This window comes from Hemicordylus capensis, chromosome 8 (genome assembly GCF_027244095.1).
Source record: "Hemicordylus capensis ecotype Gifberg chromosome 8, rHemCap1.1.pri, whole genome shotgun sequence".
Lineage (NCBI taxonomy): Eukaryota > Metazoa > Chordata > Lepidosauria > Squamata > Cordylidae > Hemicordylus > Hemicordylus capensis.
The window spans coordinates 17395322-17410898 of NC_069664.1; the positions used below are offsets into that span (position 1 = coordinate 17395322).

A 15577-nucleotide genomic window follows, 5' to 3' on the forward strand; every position below is an offset into this window, starting at 1 on the left:
GTTTTCCATTTGTTGTTGAACTACAACTCCCATCATCCCCAGCTGCAACCACAGCTGGAGAACCAGGTTGCCTACCTCTGCTTCATACATATGCTACTGCACTGGCCACCCTTTGGGGCTGTCACAGCTGTATGTGGGGTGTGAAACAACCCTGTGGAGGTTATGGGGAAACTGCTGGTTTGGGAACAGATTTCATATACTGTGAGCTGCTCTTCCTAAACCATCAACCCTGTCCCCTCTTGTGCGGTCTGGCTAGGAGTATCCTGCTTGGGGTTGTGTGTTCTCATTTTAAAAGTAAGATTTTTTTTAAAAAATCTATACCCAGGCATTCCCAATTTCTCATTAAAGCTGCAGTTTGTTACTCCTGTAAGCAATGTAAATGGGACAGGCAGTATAATCTTCTATATACTTATTTCTCCAAGACGGGCCATGCGTGGGGATGTGGCAGGGAGGAGGCGATTGGCTGACAGAGCTTGCAAGCAGAAGCACCTGATTGGGCAGTGGGGATTCCATATGCAGAGAGGGAGAAGTAGCCTGTGAGAGCAGAAGCACCATGGTGATTGGGCAGTGGGGATTCCATATGCAGATAGGGAGGCGGAGTCTGTGGCACCATGGTGATTGGGCAGTGCGAATTCCATATGCAGATAAGTAGGAGGAGCCTGTGATAGTTAAGGTCAGTTGGAATGCAACTGTTACAGGTCGGAAGATGTTGTTGATCGTAGAGGAGAGGTATCTATCTATCTATCTATCTATCTATCTATCTATCTATCTATCTATCTATCTATCTATCTATCTATCTATCTATCAGTAAAAGGATAGTGGGCAGGGCTCTGCGAAAAGACTGGTCATGAGGGAGGAAAGAGCCCCTTCAGGAGAAGGAGGCTGCCGTTATGTGACAGCCAGAAAGCCGGGCATGCCAGAATGGGGGGTGGGGGGTGGCTTGGCCCAACTAGAGCGGCAGATGCTCTGCGCCTGGGCCCACTAGTTGGTATTATTATTTTTGCACAACCCTTTCTGGCTTTGCTAGTCATGGGGAAGGCGATGAGCTGTTTGGGGCGCTCAAGGCCCAGCTCCTGCTTGCTGGATGCTGTGCTCAGCCCTTCGTGACTTCTGAGATCGCAGCAGGCATTGCCAACATGCTGCCAAGTATATGTCCACAGTCATAAGGCTTGGGTCCACTTAAGAGAGTGCCTTCTTTGCCATGAACCCCGTCGCCTCTGAAGGTCTTCCGGAGAGGTCCAGTTACGGGTGGTTTGGCGATGGAGTAGGCTCTCTGTCCAAATAAGAGCATCTCTGTCTCTGATTTTGTGTACACCGCCAAGAGATACAGATATTAGGCGGTATATAAATACGATAAAATAAGTCGCTCTCTTGAGTTGATCAGATTGGTGCAGAACTCTTTCAAAATTAGTCTGCGCCCAACACCCACAGTTAAGACACTTTCGCTTGAGTTTTGGTTGTATTTAGAGTGCGTTGATGTTGTTTGCTAATCCCTTGCTCGTATGTGGGTTGGTGTCTGCCACCCAGGCGGCTTAACGTCAGCAGAAAGCATTGCATGTTGGGACTTGTAGTTGCCAGGGCCAGCGCCTCTCTGTGAAACACAAGGAAAGCTGCCATCTGCTCTTCACGGGGAAGATCTGCAACACAGCCCTCTCTGGCTGATGGCAGGCGGCCAGATGAGCGCTCAGCTGGAACTGCGCTTGAGTGCATCTGTGCCAAGGCTAGGATGTTGCTCTGTTCCTAGGATCATGTGACCCGGCTGTTGCTGCTGCTGCTGCTGCTGCTTCTGCTGCCGCACACAGAGGTGTCACTGCTGTTTTCTGCATATGAATCCACAGCTGAGAGTCTGCCCAGAGAGATCAGCCTCTTGGAGCCAAGCACAGCCGCAGGGCAGAGAGGCCTGGCTGAATCTTCACCCCCCTCTCCGCCCCGGCCTGGGATTTCCATACTCCTGAACCCGGTTCTAGACATTAAGTTGTACAAGCATTTTGGGTGGCTGTACACTTGCACATGTTGTATGTGTGAATGAGTGTACCTGCATTCAACCTGGGTACAGGCCTCCTCAAAAACAAGGTACAAACAGGAAGTGCTCCACCTGCATTCAATATACTCATAATAATGAATAGACTTTATTTGTGAGCCCCATAACAGATTGTTCTCTACCATGTGAACAACAGCATTCATATACCGATCAGGGCCTGTACGGGTTTACAAGTGTCGAACATAATGTGTAAAGAGGGCTGCCTTGTTGGGGAATAAGCCCTTCACCATGCTTCATAACCCGTGTAATGTAGTGTCACTCTGAATGCAGAGGCCTAGGTTTGACTCCTCTGCTCTCGAATCCATGAAGCTTTCTAGGTATCCTTGGGCTGGTAATACCTACCCACTCTTGGGCTAACCTGTATCATGGATGTGGGGGTGGGGATAAAATGAGCTGGGGGAGAACCAAGTATCTCCTTGGAAGATAAAGAGTGGTATAAAATAACGGAGGAGAGGATAGCCAGTCTTGTGGTACGTAGCAAGCATGACTTGTACCCCTAGCTAAGCAGGGTCCACCCTGGTTGCATATGAATGGGAGACTTGATGTGTAAGCACTGTAAGGTATTCCCCTTAATGGGGTGGAGCCACTCTGGAGAGAACATCTAGGTTCCAAGTTCCTTCCCTGGCAGCATCTCCAAGATAGGGCTGAGAGAGACTCCTGCTTGCAACCTTGGAGAAGCCGCTGCCAGTCTGTGTAGATAATACTGAGCTAGATGGACCAAGGGTCTGACTCAGTATATGGCAGCTTCCTATGTTCCTAACCTCTTTACACACCCCATTCCTCAGTTTTGGTCTGATTATATTTATTGAATCATGGCTTGCAAATGCTTTCCATGGTTCCAGAAGATGCTCGGAGGGGAAACTTGTGTGTATCCACGCTGCAGTTTTTTATGGGTCTCGCTTTTGCACATCTCCTCCCTACTGAGTCTCACTTACGTGTGATGCACTGAAAGAGAGTGTCTGTCTCTCTCATAATCTGTAAAGCAGACTGTAGATTGGACCCAAGTTCAATTCTCAAACAAGTGAGATGCCCTCTCAGTACCTTCTTCAAAGACTTTAAGATCTCTCTGCTCCGGATTCTGGGTGATGGCACCGTCCTCCCTTCTTGGAAGACGCCCCTGTATTTCTTTAGAACTTTGTTTTGCCAAAGAATGGTTGCTTAGGCTCTTGGCTTTCCCCTGTTGTCTCTTCCCTGCCAGTCCCATTAGACAAGCACTGAAGGGTGTAATAGAGAAATGTGTGGATAGGTGACGTGGAGCCCTGCTGCGAACCCATGGGTGTGTTTCTTCATATTTTTAGGTAAAGAAATGGGGCTGGGGCCATATCTCAGGGGTAGAGTGTCTGCTTTGCATGCAGAAGGGCCCAGTTTCAATCTCCGGGTAGGGCTGGGAAAGACTCCGGCTTGAAACCTGGGAGAATGCCCGACTGTGTAGACGATACTGAGTTAGATGGACCATACAGGTCTGACCCTGTGTAAGGCTACCCATGTACCTACGGTAGCATATTTGACTGTTAGTCCAGTGAATTAGGAGAGGAGAGCTGGTCTTGTGGTAGCAAGCATGACTTGTAGCTAAGCAGGGTCCGCCCTGGTTGCATATGAATGGGAGACTACATGTATGAGCCCTGTAAGATATTCCCCTTAAGGGATGGAGCCATTCTGGGAAGAGCAGAAGGTTCCAAGTTCCCTCCCTGGCAGCATCTCCAAGAGAGGGCTGAGAGAGATTCCTGCCTGCAACCTTGGAGAAGCCACTGCCAGTCTGTGTAGAGAATCCTGAGCTAGATGGACCAATGGTCTGACTCAGTATATGGCAGCTGCCTATGTTCTTAATTATCAAAATCGAACAGACTTGGCCAAGGCAGGGTCTGCTCAGTGGAGCATGCACTGCCTGACTTGATTCTTCCCCATCCCAACTCCCCCTGGCTTTGAAAGAGTTATGACATAGCTCCAAACCGGGAGGAGGTGGTCCTGGGTTCTTCTATCGCAGGAGTTACTGGATTACACCCACCAGCGTTTTTGTTGCTCCCCGTTCACTAATGTTATGAACATTGCTGTCCCCTCAAGGGTGGGGGACCGCCAGAGCCTACAGCAGGAACTTGAGTCTGCGGCACTTCCTGGCCTCTTAACCCCTTCTCCTTCCTTTCTCTCCGGGGACCCAGCAGGTAGTAAACACAATTTCATGCTCTTTACCGATCTATCCCTAGACTCCCCCTGATACACCAGCTACTTAAATGAGAGACACTGCAGCTCAAACATGACTGCAAATGATGTTCTTGATCTTGGGATGCTAGAGGGGTGAAGGGCTGCTTGTGCTGGCGAGGGCAGGTATCCGTCCCCCTTGTATTATTAATTTGCATCTTCCAGGATGGCACTGAAGTGGAAGTTAAGTTTATTGTCTTTGTTCTAAATATATCTACTTTGCCTTTCTGCTAAGCAATACCCAATGTGGCTGGCAAATGCCAGAAATAAGGCTCGTATATGTAGCTAAACTATAAAATATATTAAAAATCTTCAGATGTGCCAGAATCTTCATGTAGGCATGTTGCTCATTTTGTCTACAAGTCTTCCAAGATATTTTAAGTTTTTTCTGTGAGCAGATCTCCTAGCTTTCCAAATCCCACTCTTCTTTGGAGGGGCCCTTCAGGTTACATGACAAATGTTGACTGTGATCTCCTCAGCTTTGTGCAGGCAGAACTCTAAGAAGGAGTTGGAGGGCTTTGTGAAAGCAACATGGGAGATAAAGTTGACGTCTCTGCAAGTTTAGGATGTATCTGTGGCCACATCAGTGTGTGTGTGTGTGTGTGTGTGTGTGTGTGATTAAACGGGAGGATTTGGACAAATATGGGCAAGATTTCTCTCTTTTCAGCCTTCACTGTGCAGGTCTGGGACTGTGTCTTTGGGGTTAGCAATGACAAAAAAAGCCCCTTCCAGTAGAGGAAATAGCAGCATATTCAAAGGGTCTGGAAACAGACAAGAACAGGAAACCACCCCAACTTTGTGAGCTAGGGAGGGGGAGATGGCTAGAGAAGAGTGAATGGAGATTACTGTTGGTATGGGAGCAGCAGGGTAAGTTAGTCAGCTGCAGTTTTCCTCCAAGGGAATATTCCTTGCTGCAGAGTATCTCAGTTCTGCAAAATATAATGAATGTTGATTGTTTTTACTAGGCTAGTGAGAAATGACTGCCATCCTGGAATTTTGTTTATATGTTTCCGCTGCTGTTCTGTAAGTCAAGGCAAGGACCAAACAAGCAGCTTGCGTATTTTTGGTTGGATCGAGGCCGGGGGGTGGGGGGTGGGCAGGGTTAAGGTGTGGAGGCCGTTCCTTGCCCACGGGCATGGTACACTGCCTAACTAGCCGGTCACCTCCTGCAGTGCCATAGTTCCAGGCTGCAGTTCTGGGATGGAACAGACTGTTTTCCTTGTTCTCGGAACATGTTCCAGAGAAAGGCACTTGGCGTTCAGAGAGAAAGCATGAGTACTGGCTGTGTCACACGCAGCAGCGGGTTGGCGTTAGGCAGGCAGGGGAGGTGAGCTGGACCCTCCAGACCCAACCTTGCTGCTGAAGTCAGTATTTCTGGAGTTACTTACCCTTCCAGCATGCTGGATTTGCCAGGATGCCGAGGATGCAAAGCAAACATAGAGTTCACACGTGCACATTCTTCACTGGATGACTGCGGCATCTGTAAATTGTGGGTCAGATGCTGCAGGTGGGACTTTCCTATTCCCTGGCATCACCACCACCAGTGGTTCATTCTTTGCCTCTGTTTCCCAGTTACGCCTCTCTCTCCAGCGGGCCAGGATGGGAGAGAAAGACGCCACCAGAGCTGCTGGGAACCAGAGGCAACTTCACTTTATTGGTGCCTCCCACTGCTGCTAACCTCAAATGCTATTTAACCGAGGTTGTCCACATGTGCACATGTATGAATCGCTGAGTGATGGTCCACCATCTGTCCGAAGTAGGACACTTCCTCCTGAGTATCCCCTAAAGTTTGCCAAGTTGTTTGCTTAGGTTCCTGTAAGTGTTGCTGGGTTACCTGCGGCCTGCAGGCAGCAGGTGGGTGAGGCCTAGAGTTAATTTGCAGTTCCCTTTATAGGTCTTGCTGCAAGCAACTCAAGCAGGTCTTGGCCAACAAGGCCAAGGGCACACGACTACTACCACAATATTTCTATACCACTTTTCAACCCATGTTTCCAAAGAGGTTTACATAGCGAAACAATAAATAAATAAGATGGCTCCCTGTCCCCAAAGGGCTCACAACCTAAAAAGAAATCACAAGATACATACCAGCAACAAGCACTGGAGGGGTACTGGGCTGGGGGTGGACATGGCTGGTTGCTCTCCCTCTGCTAAATAAAGAGAATCACCACTTTTAAAATCTGCCTCTTTGCCCCAGTTAGCAGGGGCACACTTTATTTCTCTATTTTTACGCTTATATCCCGCTCTTCTTCTGGGGAGCTCGGAGCAGTGTACATGGTTATGTTTATCCTCACAACAACCCTGTGAGGTAGGTTAGGCTGAGAGTTAAGTGACGGGCCCAGAGTCTCATGCTTGAGTTTCATGGTTGAATGGGGATTTGAACTCGGGTCTTCCCAGTCCTAGTCCAATACTCTAACTACTACGCTATGCTGGCTGAGCACATGCCAAGCCTCTGATAGGGAGATGCCTTGTACTATTGGTCCATATAGCACAGTCTTGTCTGCACTGCCAGGCAGTGGCTCTCCAGGGATTCAGACAGGATTCTCAGCCCTACCTGGAGATGCCGCCAGGGATTGAACCTGGGACCTTCTGCGTGCCAAGAAGATGCTCTGCCACCCAGCTACGACCCCATCCTTCTGATACTCCCCATGCCTTTCCTGTTAGTTCAGCAGTTAGTATTATCCCTGAGAAAACCTCCCCTGACACGTGAGCATGGCTTGTGGAGAAAACTCGGCAACAGCAGCTGTGTCTCTGCAGTGGGCAATTTGCAGGTGTTGGTGCTGTCCATTTTTAACAGCGTTTGGGTTATGTGAGAGAACAAGACGCTCTCGTTGCTGAGAGTGTTGCCCTTGTCCCAGAGGAGCACATTTCGTTCCTTGGTGAGATGGAGAAATGTCCTTGAAGGGCAGCTCACTCACTCGGAGAGCTTTGCTCTTCATGGCCAGGGGTCAAAGCAGCCGCCGAGGCCTTGCCTAAGGTGGCCAAGCAAGATGCAGAGGACAACTGCTCTCGTCGTAGCCCACTTGCAGGAGGAGCCCTGCTGCAGAAGCAGGTGTGGGACATGGCTCTGTATCGAAGCCCAGGGAGTAGGAGGCTGGAAGAGCTGCCGACCTGGCTGCACAAAGGACTCCAACAACAAAGCCCGCCAGTGACTTCAGCTCCATCATCGGCTAAGCAGCATGTAGCCTTCAGAGTCCCTGGGAGGAGAGCTGGTCTTGTGGGAGCAAGCATGACTTGTCCCGTTAGCTAAGCAGGGTCCGCCCTGGTTGCAAATGAATGGGAGACTAGAAGTGTGAGCACTGGAAGATATTCCTCTCAAGGGATGGAGCTGCTCTGAGAAGAGCAGAAGGTTCCAAGTTCCCTGCCTGGCAGCATCTCCAAGATAGGGCTGAGAGAGAGACTCCTGCCTATAACCTTGGAGGAGCCGCTGCCAGTCTGTGAAGATAATACTGAGCAAGATGGACCAATGGTCTGACTCAGTAGAAGGCAGTTTCCTTTGTGCTGGTAGAGCTCTGCCATATTTATGTAGCTGCTGTGGGATACAGGTGGATTGGTATTGGACTCCCCCTTGTCATTTTGTTAATTGCATGGCTCCTCCAGCCAGATCAAGGGGCCAAGATACCCTACTCCTCTTTAGACATCACGGACTGATTTTTTGCTTCAATACAGCAGTGCGTGGTTTGAATTGAAACTGATGCACTATTGGAAATGGCCCACAGATGCTGACAAACGGCACATCTCTTTGCTTTCTGCAAAGGAGTAGGAGGCTGAGGTTAGTTGCCAAGAGGTTGCCCAGATGCCAAAACTGAAGGAGGGTGAGCTCCCTGTGACACCATTGTGTTTGATCCGGCAAGAACCAGCAACGTTGTGTGTTGCCAACACTGCTGTTTCTTTATACTCCCTAAAATTAGTCCCACTGAGTATTTTTCTCTGTTTAAAGTAGTTTCATGTATCCCATATCAGTGTTGGATATGGGGTGGGGTGTGCTTTCCCCCTAAGTTGCTGCCGGCCTTCATATAAAGTAAAGTGTGCCGTCAAGTCAGTGTCGACTCCTGGCGACCACAAAGCCCTGTGATTGTCTTTGGCAGAATACAGGAGGGGTTTACCGTTGCCTCCTCCCGCGCAGTATGAGACAATGATGCCTTTCAGCATCTTCCTATATCGCTGCTGCCCAATATAGGTACCAGTGGGGATTCGAACCAGCAGCCTTCTGCTTGTTAGTCAAGCATTTCTCTGCTGCGCCACTTCAGGTGACTTAGGCCTTCATATAAGGGGCAGTGAAAGGGCGATTCTGTCTTAGGACCCTGTGTGAGACCCCATGAGTGGATTCCTGCAGCCTGCCTCTAGAGCAGGGATAGGCACCATGTGGCCCTGCAGCTCGTGCTGAACTACAACTCCCATCATCCCCAGCTGTAAGAAATTGTGGCGGGTGGCGATGGGAGTTGTAGTTCAGCAACATCTGGAGAACCACATGGTGCCTACCCCTGCTCTCGTGTGAAGTGGGGATGGATGCATCTACCCTGGCTTGAATGTTGTTTTTTAAAGGAGCCAAAGACCTGGAACGCTCCTGCTAGTGGCCGTGGTGGGCGGGTTCCCCAGCCCCAAACTTACAAGTATGAAACAAGCCGGCAGCATCTCCTGTGACCCCGTGCCTTTGGGAAGGGATTAGTCATTTTCCTCCTCCAGACGAACCCTTTTGGAAATCAGGGGCTTCCTTGCTGGAGTGTGCAGCCCAGCCCTGTGAGTGCTGACTCAAACGCAAGGCTGGCAAAGTTCAAGGGGACCTACTGCCAAGTAAACATGCATAAGACTGCCGCCTCTGGGAACCGATGGATGGGGCGCGTCGTGCCTGCTCCACCACGAGGGAGTTGCTGCAGCAATCTCCGCTGTTTTGTGAGCGGGGGCCACTTTGGCAAAGACCCTTCGAGGCGAGAGCCATTTTCCAAGGTGCCGAACCCCTCATAGACCTGCACTGTTCTCCGTGTGGGGAGGGCCCTTTAAGAGAGACGGAACCCGACCTGAATTGCTCTGGGAGGAAGGGCTGCACTTCCCAGCACTCTGCAGGCCTTTAGGAAGCTGCCTTATACCGAGTCAGACCCTTGGTCCATCTAGCCCAGTATTGTCTACACACAGACTGGCAGCAGCTTCTCCCAAGGTTACAGGCAAGGAGTCTCAGCCCTAACTGGAGATGGGAGGGAACTTGGGACCTTCTGCATGCAGGTGCTCTTCCCAGATCGTCCCCATCCCCTAAAGGGAATATCTTACGGTGCCCACGTGTAGTCTCCCATTCAAATGCAAACCAAGATAGACCCTGCTTAGCAAAGGAGACAATGCATGGTTGCTACCACAAGACCAGCTCATAGGAAGCTGCCTTCTGCTGAGTCAAACCATTAGTCCATCTAGCTCAGTATTGTCTACGCAGACTGGCAGCAGCTTCTTCAAGGTTGCAGGCAGGAATCTCTCTCTCAGCCCTCTCTTGGAGATGCTGCCAGGGAGGGAACTTGGAACCTTCTGCGCTTCCCAGAGCAGCTCCATCCCCTGAGGGGAATATCTTGCAGTGCTCACAATGTCATCTCCCCTTCATCTGCAACCAGGGTGGACCTTGCTTAGCAAAGGGAACAATTCCTGCTTTCTACCCCAAGGACAGCTCTCCTTTCAAGATGATGCAGGGGTACAAGAGGGCTGTTTCCCTTCGAGGACCCCCCCCCCCAGGCTGGGCACAGCACTGTACCTTTGCATGGTGCCCGGGGGCCTGTGCAGAGTGTCCCCCTTTGGCTGAAGCTTCACAGAGGCCCATTAAACCTTAAGCCCGGGAGCCAGGGTGGATGAGGTCCGCCATGGCCCCTCGTCCATACAATGCAGAACCTTGCTGTATATCCACTATGGGCAAGGGATACCCGGGTGTGGGAGTCAGCTGAATTCGACACACGAGCATTGGGGCTCCCTGCCTCCCTCGCCAGGGGTGGGTTTGCCTGCCCCCCCTTCCTCCTCCTCCGCCTGCCCTGCTGCTCCCCCCTCCCCCCAGCTTCCCTAGAAAGCTCTGCCTAGCCTGTCCAGCTCCCCTCCCAACTCCCAGCCTCCCACACCCAGCCTTGCCAGTGGGAAAAGATCAGATTAACTCTTGCAGCGCCAAAGTTGCCTCCCACCGCTCTGCGGAAAGGCTGCTGGAAGGGCTCGGAGGACCTCAGGAGGACCTCAGACGGGCCCCCTTTGTTTCAGAGGGGAGCTGTTCCATCCAAACAAGCAGCCTCCCAAAACACATGGACAGAGTCACAAGTGGAGGGCAGGGCATGCAGACCTTTCCATGCTGTGTGTGTGTGTGAGAGCAGTGGCACCCTAAAGTTCAGGAGGCAGGATCTTGATCTGCTGAACCTTTACGCACCCCATGCCCCACAGCCTGCATTTAAAGGTACTCTCTTTTTGTTTAGTATTAACTTTAAAAAGTCCGCCTAATTTCACACCGCCCCTACATCCCATGTTAACTCAGATCCTCTGCCCCACGGGTTGCTCCTAATCTGCCTAGGAGTGCCACCCTGTATTTCTGAAAGGGCTGCTGTACTAACAGCTTCAGAAGACAGAAATCCAAGAGGCACCACTTTTTCCTGCATTAGAGAAGTTCAGGACCAGAGAGATTTGCCTATTGAATTTCTGCTTGATCAGTGTTTAAAGCACAGGTGTGTTCTGAAGGCGAGGGGAACCATTGGCTTTGGTATACATCTGCTGTACTGGTGTGCATTCAAGTCAAGTCGGTGTCAAATCCTGGTGACTGCTAAGCCCACTCTCCCTGCAGAACCTGGTTAGGCTCTAGGAACATAGGAGCATAGGAAACTGCCATATACTGAGTCAGACCATTGGTCTATCTAGCTCACTATTGTCTTCACAGACTGGCAGCGGCTTCTCCAAGGTTGCAGGCAGGAATCTCTCTCAGCCCTATCTTGGAGATGCTGCCAGGGAGGGAACTTGAAACCTTCTGCTCTTCCCAGAGTGGCTTCATCCCCTGAGGGGAATGTCTTGCAGTGCCCACACATCAAGTCTCCCATTCATATGCAGCCAGGGCAGACCCTGCTTAGCTTTGGGGACAAGTCATGCTTGCTCCCACAAGACCAGCTTCCTCTCCTCTCACACAATCTCTCAGCTTAGCTTTATATCCAAAGTAAGGGGTTTATGAATTTCCCCCATACACGATGAGTAATGACACGTAACACAATAGCTGCTTTATACTGATGCATCAGATAAGACGAGGAGATATTATCTCTTCACTTTTAAAAAAAATCATTCTGCCCGGGAGGTGTCTCATGTGCATGCATATAACACTTCTACACATGTAGTTACCAGATTGCAGCATGGAGAATCTGTGGACATCTAAAACGGCCTCTGATAAACCTAGAAACATGATCGCTTCAGCGTTCCCGGTAGGTTTCCCACTTTACTACCCTGCAGTAGGATAAGTGTGCTCAATATCTTTTGGTGGGGGAAGGAAAGGACTGGGGCATACAGGCAGCAAGCTCATATCTCTCATATTGTAAACTAAACCTGTGTAGTTTGAAACTACACAAAAGTTCTCCAGCTTGTGATTTGGCAACTCTTAAGAACCAGAGGACGGTTGTGAGTCTGTGAAATCTTGCATAGAGTTTGATATTGGGATCATTAGAAATCCAAGGCACTATAAAGAATCCTCTTTTTTACTGCAGTGTTGTGGGGTTTGTTTAGCGAATTGAATTGTCAGATTTAATTTCCTTTAAAAAAAAAAAAAAGCTTAATTAGGGATAGATGACAGTGCTTTCCACAACTTAGCCAATGTGGTCTAGTGGTTAGAGTGCTAGACTAGGACCAAGGAGACCTGAGTTCAAATCCCCATTCAGCCATGAGACTTGCTGGGTGACTCTGGGCCAGTCACTTCTCTCTCCGCCTCACCTACTTCACAGGGTTGTTGTGAGGAGAAACTTTTGTAGTACACTGCTCTGGGCTCCTTGGAGGAAGAGCAAGATATAAAATGTAAAATAAATATTTTTTTTAAAAAGCGTAGGCAAGTTCAAATGGCACCTGTGCAGAAGGCATCATTTAGATCAAAAGTCACAACTGACTCTGAGTTACTATCTCGTTTCAGAGTGGGGTTTCAATTAGAACTTCTACCCCACCTCCAAGGCCAATTGTCCTCAGGGCAGTTTGTAAACAGAACTTAAAACCAACCACTAAAACTGAATCAGAAACGGTGCAAAAGACCCGTTGTCAACAACTACCATATATCAAACACAAATTTAACCCAAACCATCCACCGCAGCATCCTCAGCTGCATATTTTATGCAGCTATTCCCAGCCTCAATAACTATGCCTTTACCAGCTTCCTAAAAACCAGCAGTCTGGAGCTTGCTAGATTTGTTTTGGGAGTCAGTTCCGCTACCAGGAGGGCAATCACTTTGGGCATTGTGAACTGTCCTGCTTTGGAGGCCGGGGGATTCTCGAACAAGGCCTCAGAAGATCTTAAGGGGGAGAGAGGACGCAGTGTTCCCTCTAACAAGGATTCCCAGCTGTCGTGGACTACAACTCCCAGACTCCCCAGCCAAAGGCCATGACAGTTGGGGTTGCTGGGAGTTGTAGTCCACAACATCTGGGAATGCCTGTTAGAGGGGACACTGGAGAGGAGGAGGGTGATCCTTGACCTATACCCACCTAAGGTGCTTGGGTCCTTCAGGGTCAAGACCTGCCCATGTAACTCCAAGCCTGCCTGGCTCCCATTAACTACCCCCATGTTTTGGGCCCACTGCATTTTCCTCACACACTTCAGAGCAGGGCTGCACAGCTTCAACCTTCCTGCAGATGTTGCCCTGCGACTCCCTTCATCCCTGACGATTGGCCGTGGTAGCTGTGGATGATAGGAGTTGTAGTCCAGAAACATCTGGAGGGCTGAAAGCTGTGCGGCCCTGCTTCAGAGGGCAGGCCCACGTAGAGCACACCGCAGTAATCCAGTTGTCAAGTTATCTAAGTCTGTCTCCCGGTGATCAGTTCGCTGGGTGAGCTTTAGGGAACCTGAGGCTCATGTGGCCTCTCTCAGCCCCTAGAGCACATGCTGCTCTCCCCACCAAAATATCTCCACATGAGTGCTTGTTTCCTTTGCAGGTTAGGATATGCCAAGACTGGTCATGACATCCAGACCCATCCGTCTCGGCGGGCACATCCTGTTAGTTCCAGATCTTTTAGGGTTCCCTAAAGCAAATAGGTTGGGATAAGCCAAGATTGTGGGTTTGGATGTCATGACCTCTGGAACTCATTGCCACAGGATTTCTACAAGGGGAACATAGGAAGCTGCTATATACTGAGTCAGACCATTGGTCTATCTAGCTCAGTCTTGTCTTCACAGACTGGAAGTGGCTTCTCCAAGGTTGCAGGGAAGAATCTCTCTCAGCCCGATCTTGGAGATGCTGTCAGGGAGGGAACTTGGAACCTTCTGGTGATGCTCTTCCCAGAGTGGCTCCATCCCCCCGAGGGGAATATCTTACAATGCTCACACGATAACAGTCGTGGAGGGAAAGGAGTATTTAGGAATTTCTTCAGCTCGGGTAAACACTTGGACTTAAGTGGAGGATCAGTGATTGTATAATCTGTTGGCTCTCCCCAAAACAAATAGAAACCTCCTCACTTTCTGTGTTGGAATACATCTCCCACCCCTTGTGCATACATGGTTGCTGAGCCTGTTTGATGAGTTTCAGATGCTTAGAATCCCATAACGATAACCCATTCTTGCCCATTTCTTGAATTCCCCCTTGTTAGCAGGTGAGAAAGCAGAGGACCAAGAATCCTCGCTGATGTACATGGCCCCATCATATCCTGTGCTTCCTCTGGGGAGCTCGGGACAGCATACCTGGTTCCTCTCTCCATCCTATGATGGTAGATTAGGCTCGGGGACAGTGAGGTTCATGGCAGAGGGGGGAATTTGAACTCATTTGTCCCAAGTCCTAGTCCAGTTCTCTAACCCAGGGGCGTAGGGACCGTGGAGCAAGGGGGGACAATTGTCCCCTAGCTGCCAGAGTCTGGGGGAGCCGCCAATGAAACACTGACTGGGAAGGGATAAGAGAGGGTCTGAAAGGACCCTCTCCTGGGTATTGGCCCTGTCCCTGCATCTGATGCCAAGAACGGTGCCCCGGCAGAGCCAGTAAGCGGTTCATAGAATCGCTGACTGGGAGCTCCTTTCTCTGCCTTCTTGAAGGCAGGGAAAGGAGCTCACAGTCAGCAATTCCAGTAACTGCTTACTGGAGAAGGGAAGCTCTGCTGGGCCCCCGTTCTTGGCATTGGCCCCGCCCCCTTGAAGCTGAGTCTGATGTAGGGGGCATGGCTTGGGGCTCGAGGGGGGGGGCGCTCCAGAGCACTTTGTCCTCCTGCCGCAGACAAGCTCCCTACCCCTCTGCTCTAACCACTGCACCACCCTACTCTCAACCCAATCTCAGTGTAGGGAGTAGGTATTTTGGGACAGATTTCCTTGGCTCACCTTTTTTTTTTTAAGATGATCCCTTCAGCATGTTGCGTTCCTGCTTCTCCGCCCTCCCCCCTCCCTCCACATGTTTCTGCTTTTATGAAAGGACATAAAAACCGCAGATGCTGTACGATTTCTGTTCATTTATTTCTGAGTGCAGCACAGTTTGATACAGAATAGAAGGAGCAGCTCCCATGGGAACTGCAACGGGAGGAAACCGCCGAGCAGGAGAGGCTGAGAGCAAGTCAAAATCTGGTTCTGGTTGGGGATTATCATGGGATGGGCTTAAGGTCATTAGCACTGCATGTGCAAAATAGGGGAATTCCTGGTGAATCCTCCCCTGCCCCCAAAATGTATCGGCAGACCCTGCGGGTCACTCCAGCAGGACACTTATCAGTTTGGAGAGTCTAAATGTTCATCCGAATTATCTTCCAAAAACCACATAAATGGAGAGTAGTTCCATACCGTTTAAAGGCCCAGTTTGAAAGTCACAATGCAAAGATGACGAAAGTAATCCTAATGGATACTGTGGAAATATGGGAACCCTCTCGGGGCCTTGAGTTTCCAATCCTAAGAGTATTCCTCCAAGAGCTTCACTATTTCTTAAGCGGGGCCCACTTGTGGTGGGGGGGATTCAATCTGAGAGCCATTTCCCAGTGTGCTGTATTTTTCTCAATGCTGGGAGAAACCCCTTCTCTTCAAGGGCTCTATAGGGAGAGCCTACTGACCCTGTCCTGAGCCCCTGCACTGTCTTGGAAGGGGCACTTGGAAGACTGGGAAATGTAGTCCTTCCGAGCACTTTTCTCTATAAAGTGCTCGGAAGGACTATGTTTCCCAATGTTCCAAGTGCACATTCCAAGACAGTGCAGGGGATT

General features: G+C 50.0%; 1 protein-coding gene across 8 annotated transcripts in view; it reads left to right on the forward strand.

The window, feature by feature from the left end:
* ZMIZ2 (zinc finger MIZ-type containing 2) overlaps window positions 1–15577 on the forward strand; it is a 119572-nt gene that overhangs the window by 48342 nt on the left and 55653 nt on the right. Inside the window, exons 1-2 of one of the 8 annotated variants that reach the window (XM_053269171.1) lie at window positions 704–729; window positions 11563–11646. The exons of 6 other annotated variants lie outside the window; for them this stretch is intronic. The gene's annotated coding sequence lies outside the window, so the exon portion shown is untranslated. Of the gene's footprint in view, window positions 1–684; window positions 730–11562; window positions 11647–15577 lie in introns of those variants that run through there. One more of the 8 variants, XM_053269170.1, reaches the window with a different exon arrangement.